Raw genomic sequence first — 8750 nt, 5'->3', positions numbered from 1 at the left:
AGACAAAGTCTCTCCTTGTACTGTACTTTGCTGTACCGACCATCCACCACCGCCAAGGGCATCGATTGGAATCGTAATTCTGTAAAAGCGATTCTCAGTACAGCAAGTGGGAGCTTTGTCAAATAACTAGCTCGGCTGTGCTCCATTTTGATAAGTAGGAACCATGGTGAACTTTTGGTAGAGGCAATCGTGGTTAAATCCCTTTCTGCATTGGAGCTGAAGAGACAATCTCTTAAGTGTCAGGGAAGTGCCATCTCTTAAGTGTCATGGAATCTCTTAAGTTGTCATGGAAACAATAAAGTTTCAAGCTAGCCCTACATGGCAGGCCTCAGCATGGATGCTGAAGTTACCCAGGATCAAGGCCCTGGAGTTGTCCAACATCACACTTGAGGCCACCTCAGCCTAGGGAGCCAGTGCAACCATACCAATAGCAGCCGAAATTTGTCTCTTTAACCCAGCTACTAGGTACAGATATTCATAGATGGGTCCATTGTGGAGGATGGATAGATATTTAGATAGAACTGCATTCACAACAGCTTCATGCGTGGTTCCTCCTTGTATATAGTTGAAACTACAATAGAAAAAGAAACTGAAGTTTTTTATGATGATTGAAGACTTGCCATGTCAATCCTGACAATGACATCATCAGAATGCACATGGATTGTGACAACGATAAGCTGTGAGGTGGAATTTTTATCCCCTTTTTCTTTGCTGGTACAGGTTGAAGGACTGGTTTCATTTGCAAGCTTTATGATGTGCTACTAGTTTCACCCTTTTGAAGAGCTGGCTCTTGGAAATGTCCTGTCTGATTCCCATGGACCTCAAGAGAGTGAAGAAACTTCAGGCCTTGGTCAATTTATACAGCCAAGATCCTGGGCTTGTGGGTGACAGGCAGCTTGCTGTATTGCGAACCCACGTGGAGAATATATTACAAACTCACACAGGTGCCTCTGGGAGAAAGGTACTTGAGGAGGAAGAGATATTTGAGGCCACAAACTGTGATGAAAGTGATGTTGAAACGGATGAGGACAATGAGATTGTTGAACCCGACCAAGATATTCTCCAAGAAATGGGAGATGAAAATGTGAGACTAACCAGTGAGATGATGGATCAGGCTGATGAAAAGCGGGAAGAGGCTTTTGACGCCGTTGATAAAGGCAATCTCCAAAGAGCCATTGAATTGTTTACCGATGCCATCAAGTTGAACCCCCAGTCCAGTGTCACATATGTGAACAGAGCAAGCACCTTTGTGAAACTAAAGAAACCTAATGCAGCCATCAGAGACTGTAAGAAGGCCTCTGAACTGAACCGGAAATCTGCACAGCCATATAAGTGGCAAGGGAAGGCTCATATGCTCCTAGGGCATTGGGAGAAAGCTGCTGAAGACTTCACCATGGCTTGCAAACTTGATCGTGATGAGGAAACCCATGCTTTGCTTCAGGTGGTGCAACTGAAACTTCAGAGACTCAAGGAGTTTCATCACAAATGTGAGCAAAAGCGAGAGTTAAAGGAAATTCACAGAAGGTTAGAAAGAGTCAGACTGTCCCTGGAAGAGCAAGAGCGAGTCCCGAGAGAGGAGAACCCCTGGGATGAAATGGCCAGAGCAGGTCGGAAACATCTCAAATCTTTCCTTACCCTTTTAGATCCCCGGGTAATGATGGCATTCCTGGATGTGGTCTGGAATCCTGAAAACATCTACAAATACCGAAAGAAAAATGTGATAACTAAGTTCACTCACAAACATTAATTTGAAGGTCAGCTACATGTGGCCTGATAACTAAATAAACTCACACATAGAAAGAAATGCAAATATCTTTCTCATTATTTTCTTTCTCTCCTTTTTGCAAAACTAGTCATGAAATTATGAATAACTTTAATGAGATAGTTCCATATGTAGTGCAAATAAACAAAACAATGTAAGAAAACGGGATATGTAAGTATTTGGGGTTCTGCAGTCATGAATTAAAATGCTAACAGCAAATGTTGAAGTGAATAAATGATTTTAAATAAGCACTTTCACAGGTATAGTGAAACTTAATTCAAGATTAATTTGTGCCTCCCTGGGGTAATTTGAACACTCATCCGAAATGGATGGACTCAAATCTACCTTAAGTTATTGTTTCCATTAAAACAAATGGAACAGTCATTGCTACTTTGAATCACATTGCTTTCAATTGTACATAGTTATACTCAGCTTTAGTTGGAGTTAGTTTGAACAATTTGATCTTTATGGATTCTGGTAGGAACCTACCTACGAGAATCTTGGATCAATCTGCTGATAGGAATGTAGCTATCCGGCTGATTTCACACTTCTCCAATTGCTGCAACACTGTTAAGACTGCTGACTGCAGCACCATTGACCCTTGGAGTCAAAGGGGGAAGCAGAAAACCTCCTGCATCTCTTGTCTCATCTTGTAAACAATATTACATCCTGACAATTAATAGATTACACCCCACTGGGAAATTAATAGGTTTCAGGTGCTCCCAAATCAGTTTTCCCCCTCAAGAGTCACACATGTGCATGACAAAAAATAAACCCAAATTGTGGGGAAAATTATCGGCCAAATATTTTAGCCCAGCTCTAGACTGATACCGTTATTTTGGAGTATCTCCCATTATTTTGATCAAAAGTGTTTCAGAGCGTGACCTAAGAGAGTTTGCTTGCCAGTGACTTGCATCCGTGCCTCTGGGGCTAGCTGATCTTAGGAAATTGAGGGAGCAGAGGACCTAGGCAACCACAGCAAGATTTACCGTATTTTTCGCTCTATAGGACGCACCGGACCATAGGACGCACCGGTCCATAAGAGGGGGAGAACAGGGGAAAAAAATTCTCCCCCTCTCTGCTCAGCGCCCCTTCAGTGAAGCAGCAGGAGAAACGGAGCCCCTTCCATTTCTCCTCCAGCTTCGCTGAAGGGGCGCTGCGCAGAGAGGGAAAACTGTGCAGAGCCTCTCCAGCGAAGCGAAGCCTGGAGAGCAAGAGGGATCGGTGTGCACCGACCCCTCTCACTCTCCTGGCTTCAGGCAGCTATCCGCAAGCCTTTGGAGCGCAGCTGTGCTCCGAAGGCTTGTGGATAGCCGCCTGAAGCCCCCAGAGTGCAGCAGGAGTTCCCGCTGCACTCCAGGGGCCTCAAGCGACTTCAGAGGCTTCACGTTGCTATTGCTGAAGCCAAGGAGCCAGCATTTGCTCCATAGGACGAACATACATTTCCCCTTAATTTTTGGAGGGGAAAAAGTGCGTCCTATAGAGCGAAAAATACGGTAAATGCTTTATAGAGGTTTGCCAAGGGAATGATGCCCAACACAATTCAATTTGTTGTCTTTTTGAGGGACGCTGAAACCATGTGCAATCTTATCCCACTGCCCTCTTATAATGATTCACATAACTCTTATTGTGTAAACCACATTGTCAACACCTTAGAAGAGTTCTATTTTCTAGCACTTGATAGAGGCCTTGCTTCTTTGGAGTGGGGGGAGCTAGGTTTTTTCATTTTTGTTTTTGTTTTGCTCCCCCTCTTTTCTTCCCTTCTATTTTGAATTCACTGTGGGGGTATAAGCGTAGTTCCAAACAGAGCAAGAGTTTTCAGATAAAGGTACCCGTGCCTCAATAACAATAAGTACCCAAAGCCTGTTGTTATTGAACTTTGTCAGTGTCACTAGTTAGGGATGGGTTTTTTAAAATTACTGTGGAGATATGCTTGTATGTGGCCATTGGACCTGGTATTTCATGTTTAGACAACCATCTTAGGTAGCTCACACCAACCTCAGACTTGGAATCAGGTTCCATTGCAGGCAGGCAGACATATTTTCACATAGAACCTATATGCAGGCAGACCTGAGTTTGCCACAGTGTGCTCAATAGGCAGCTGCAGACATCACAGCACCCCAACACATATTTGCAAGCAAGCACTTGTCACATTCACACTTCAGAGTTTCAAGTCTCAAAACATCTTACGCACATTAAAAAAAAGCAATGTGTTAAGGGATCCTTTCATTGGGATTACCGGGCATTTTTTATTAGTTGTTTCGATGAGTTACGGGTTTTTTAAAAGCACAGGGTGATGCCTCCTGGGCCACACAGTTAACTGGATGTATATCCCAGAACTCTCAAAACATTGCCCTCCAGTTCTACACTTCAGTGGAATGTTGGACAAGCTACCATTCAGGAAACTTGCCTGGAGTTGCTGGTTTTCTCACTGATGAATTCTTAATAAACGTCCCCGAAAGTATGAAAGCCAGTGAACTATGAAAGTATGAAAGCCTTAGTTGAATGACCTGACTAACTGAACTGATTAAAACTTGCAGCAGCCATGCTTCAAATGGATAACAAAAGCTTGGCAACCATGTCTTCTGTTGTATTTATTTCAGTACTAATGGATGATGTGCATAGATACACATTCTAATGCAGAATTTTCTAAAAAAAAACAGAAAACAACCAACAACAACTATTAAGTTGTCAATACCTAGAAAGTCAACTTCAACACTGCAGTGATGTCATAATGTATGACATCAGCAGAACTTGACATAAACCAAACTGCCGTAGCGACTGATACTTTCAAAGTTCTGCGGCTATAAAGTACAGCAGCAGGACCACATGGAGGGACACATGAGAGATGAGGCCCTTTTCTCCTCCATAATAGAAGTGATTTTCTAATTCAGCCGCTGTCTGTACATGAGCCTTACTTTTTTAAAAAAATATTTGCCCTAAGAGAGGCAGTTTACTGTATCCAGCTGGTCAACCAAGCTTCTAGCTGGACGGGGCACTATGGATGCTAAAAATGTTGGTGACCTTCAAGCTTTGCTCAATCTGTACAAACAGGATCCAACGCTCTTGAGAGCAAAACAACTGAGCTTCCTAAGAGATTCGTTGGAGAGCATGGGGGACACCATTTCGGGTTTCCAGAGAATTGAAGCCTTTCCTCTGAGACTTGGTAAAGAGGAAGGGAAACCACCCGAGCAGCTTACCAGTGAGGAGAGTGATTTAGAGTTGGATGATGATGGAATGATCAAACCAGATGAAGATGAACCCCAGGAAATGGGAGACGAAAATGTGGAGGTTACAAATGACATGAAAAGCAAAGCTGAGGAGAAGAAGGAGGAGGCATATGCTTTCCTGGAGGCAGGAGAATTGCAGAATGCTATTGATCTGTTTACAGAGGCTATCAAGTTGAATCCGCAGTCACCACTCCTGTATGCCAACCGAGCCAGTGTCTTTGTCAAATTGCAGAAGCCCAATGCTGCCATTAGAGACTGCAACAAAGCTTCAGAGCTCAACCCTGATGATGCACAGGCCTACAAGTGGAGAGGGAAAGCACATATGCTTTTGGGTCACTGGGAAGAAGCTGCTGAAGACCTTGCGTTAGCCTGTATATGGGATTATGATGAAGACACCAATGCCCTGCTAAAGGAAGTGCAACCCAAGGCCCTGAAGATGATCGAACACCACACCAAATATAAAAGAAAGCGAACACTGAAGAAGATCCAGAAGATCCAGGCAACTCTGGACTGGATTAAGAGTATCCTGGAAGAACAAGAAAAGGCACAGAATGAAGAAAATATTTGGCAGTGGATGACTCGAGCCTGTCGGAGGTACTTGGACTTTTTTATGGCTGTTATGGATCCTAGAATTATCCTAGCCTGGCTGGACGTAACCTGGAACCCAAACAATATCTCCAAATACCGGGACAACCACAAGTTTATGAAGTTCATTGGTCAGGTTGACTGAAAGTTGAGGCCAGCCATAAATAAGCCTTTCATTAAATTAAATTGTAGTGAGTGGCACCATGCGATGTTTCCTTTTCATTGCTTGAACTGAATATTTGTGTACATTTGAATTTAACCCAGAGACCTCAAACTCAAAGGGGTTTCAGAGTGGGTTTCACCACTCAGCAGAAGCCCAAAGGTTAGGACTAGTGACTAGCTTCTAAGAATACTCCTTGCCATATAAACCGTCTATATCTTGCCTGCCCAGATTCCTTTCCTAGGATGGCATCTACAGCGGTGGAGGAAGCCGCTTGGGTGCCTGGGGTGGCGCACCCAGGGGCAGGGCAGGCCACCCATAGGGGCAGGGTGCACAATGGGGCCTCCGGAGTCTGCCTGCCTCCTCCCACAGTGCGTGGCTCAGGCGCACTGTAGGCCCCACTGTGAGTGCCATGTGGCATTTTGTCACCCCCCTCAGTGGTGACACACAGGGCAACCCGCCCCCACCGCACCTCCCTTCCTCCACCCCTGTGCATCTATCACAATCACCTCTCCACAGTCCCCCGTGCTTGAGCACTCTTTACAGCTCCCAATGCCTTTCCATCTAAGCTTGCTTCCTGTTTTTCTCCGCTTGCCCTCCAAAATCTCTCATACGCCACGGCGTTTGTGCCCCACCCCCAATTCTGTCCGTCTCATTTCCTATGACATCACACACATTAGCAGCCAATGCTAGGAGGACTTCACATGCTGCCTGATCTCTTTTGACACCCACATTGCCAATTTAAGTGAAGCAGCAGAGAGTTAAACCGCATAGTAGCCAGTCTCTTCTAAGGGCATCTCTTCATAGCCCAATATATAGTTCAGCTACTTATCTGAGGGGACGCGGGTGGCGCTGTGGGTAAAACCTCAGCGCCTAGGAATTGCCGATCGCATGGTTGGCGGTTCGAATCCCTGCGGCGGGCTGCGCTCCCGTTGCTCGGTCCCAGCGCCTGCCAACCTAGCAGTTCGAAAGCACCCCCGGGTGAAAGTAGATAAATAGGAACCGCTTACTAGTGGGAAGGTAAACGGCGTTTCCGTGTGCTGTGCTGGCTCGCCAGAGCAGCTTCATCACGCTGGCCACGTGACCCGGACGGGTCTGCGGACAGCGCTGGCTCCCGGCCTCTAGAGTGAGATGAGCGCACAACCCTAGAGTCTGTCAAGACTGGCCCGTACGGGCAGGGGTACCTTTACCTTTACCTTTACTTATCTGAAAAGTTGTAGGCACTCCATGGACCCCAATGGTGTAATCCGTTGCCTTCCACAGATTTAGACTGATACGCTTGGTACCAAAATGGCATACTCAAAGCCAGAAAAGTTTTGTGTTGGAAGGACGGAGGGAGATGGGAGGAAAATGGTACAACACAAAGAGAAACTATTGCAACATGATGCAAGCAAGCAAACAGATTCCAAACGAATGCATTTAATTCACTAATTTAACAATAATGTAAAATAAAAACAACCCCCTGCGATGCAGGAATCTCAACACATGGTCCCCCCTCTCCCCATCCAATCTGAAACCAGACCCTGCTTGCTTTTGCAAATGTGCTGGCAGTTTTTATTGCTGCAGCACTTAGTTAAAATGTTTGCATAGCTTCAAGGTATCTCCAATATGGACATTACAATACAATGCATGGCTTCAAGGAGATACCTTGATCCCCAATATGGACATTACAATATAATAAGCTACTAACACAATCAAAACAAAAAAGGAGTAGAGAAAATCAAGGATAAGTAATAATAATAAAACAAGGGGTTGGCAAGCAAAAAGGGGGAAGCAATAATGGCTTTAATCCAATATTTTTGCTTAACTGGTTTGTGGAATGGGTTCCTTATCTCACTGCTGTTGTTGTTGTTACATCAAACCTTATGTTGTACAGAAGAACTCACAAAGCTCAGATCGAATCCAAATCCTTTTACAGAATATGGCATCGGAAACACCAATGGTAGCAGCTGCTGGGAAACGAATGTTTGTGTTGCCCACATTTTTGGTAGATTATTTAAGACAAATTCCCTTATGTTGTTGTTAGTCGGCTGTTAGAGTAAGAATGAGCAGATGGTTAATCAATCTCAAAATGCCCTTCAGGATCTAGAAACAGCTGTGTACGGTCAGTGCTAGTAAACCCATCCAGAGTAAATGTGAATGGGGAAAACACACAGCATGGAAGCATGATAATTTACACAGAACGCTACAATGAGATTTGCCAGTATGCAAACATTTCTTAAGCGGTGAACTTTCCAGAATCAACTCAGCTAGCAATTATGTTGTAATTCTGTAGTTCTCCAGTGTACAAGTCTATGTTAAATACCACTGCCACCAATAGACTTTTGAGGCATCTCCCTAATAATATTAAAGTTACATTATCTTTTGCTAAGTGCTAAATTACAAATGAAACATTTCTTCTGTACAGTTATCCTAGCAAATATTTTATGATCTCATACTGCTGCATTAGCCATACTATCAAAATATGTGTTATTTTTTTCCTGCCTTCTACCCCTTTGTATAGTGTGCTTGTATAAATGAGATTTTCCTAAATGTAACAAGTCACATTGTTCTCATAAACCCAGAAGTGGCTTGCTGGGCATGGGGGAGTCAAATTACCTTCTTATTGCTGCATGTCTATTGATTGCTGAAATACGGAAAGCATTGTCTGAATTTAACACCTCATTATGGTGAAGTAATACTGTATACAGAAAATTGTGTTACATGAAAAACTTACCTGGTACACCCATTTCTTGAAAGGTGCAAAAAACAGTAAGGTGCAAATGAATGTTGCTGAAGGATTATCTATTTTGCAGTCAATCAAACTACCCTCCCTGTTCTTTCCCCAAACCCTTTATCTCCAACAGGGTTGTCTAGGAACACATTAATTTTAGTTAATTCCAGGTTTGTCCTCCCTCATTTGACTGAAGTTATGATGAATGTAGATGCTACCCTTTCATGATCTTTTGTCAGCTGTCTGTCATGAGGGCAAAAAATGTGAGTGCCACATCTCTTAAGTTTGGGGCAGCTGCCT

The 8750-nt window shown here is 43.9% G+C and overlaps 2 pseudogenes across 2 annotated transcripts; both read left to right on the top strand.

Annotated features, from left to right (window-relative positions):
* Positions 1–316: 316 nt before the first annotated feature.
* Positions 317–1804, top strand: LOC308460509 (putative protein FAM10A4 pseudogene; annotated as a pseudogene). The gene has a single exon. The product of its transcript is annotated as a putative protein FAM10A4 pseudogene (transcript).
* A 2739-nt stretch (positions 1805–4543) lies between these two features.
* LOC308460508 (putative protein FAM10A4 pseudogene) lies at positions 4544–5781 on the top strand (annotated as a pseudogene). Its single transcript has one exon. The product of its transcript is annotated as a putative protein FAM10A4 pseudogene (transcript).
* Positions 5782–8750: the final 2969 nt, after the last annotated feature.

The sequence above is a fragment of the Podarcis pityusensis genome (assembly GCF_964106645.2).
Source record: "Podarcis pityusensis genome assembly, chromosome: 13".
Taxonomy (NCBI): Eukaryota; Metazoa; Chordata; class Lepidosauria; order Squamata; family Lacertidae; genus Podarcis; species Podarcis pityusensis.
This window is presented reverse-complemented; position numbering and strand designations above follow the sequence as displayed.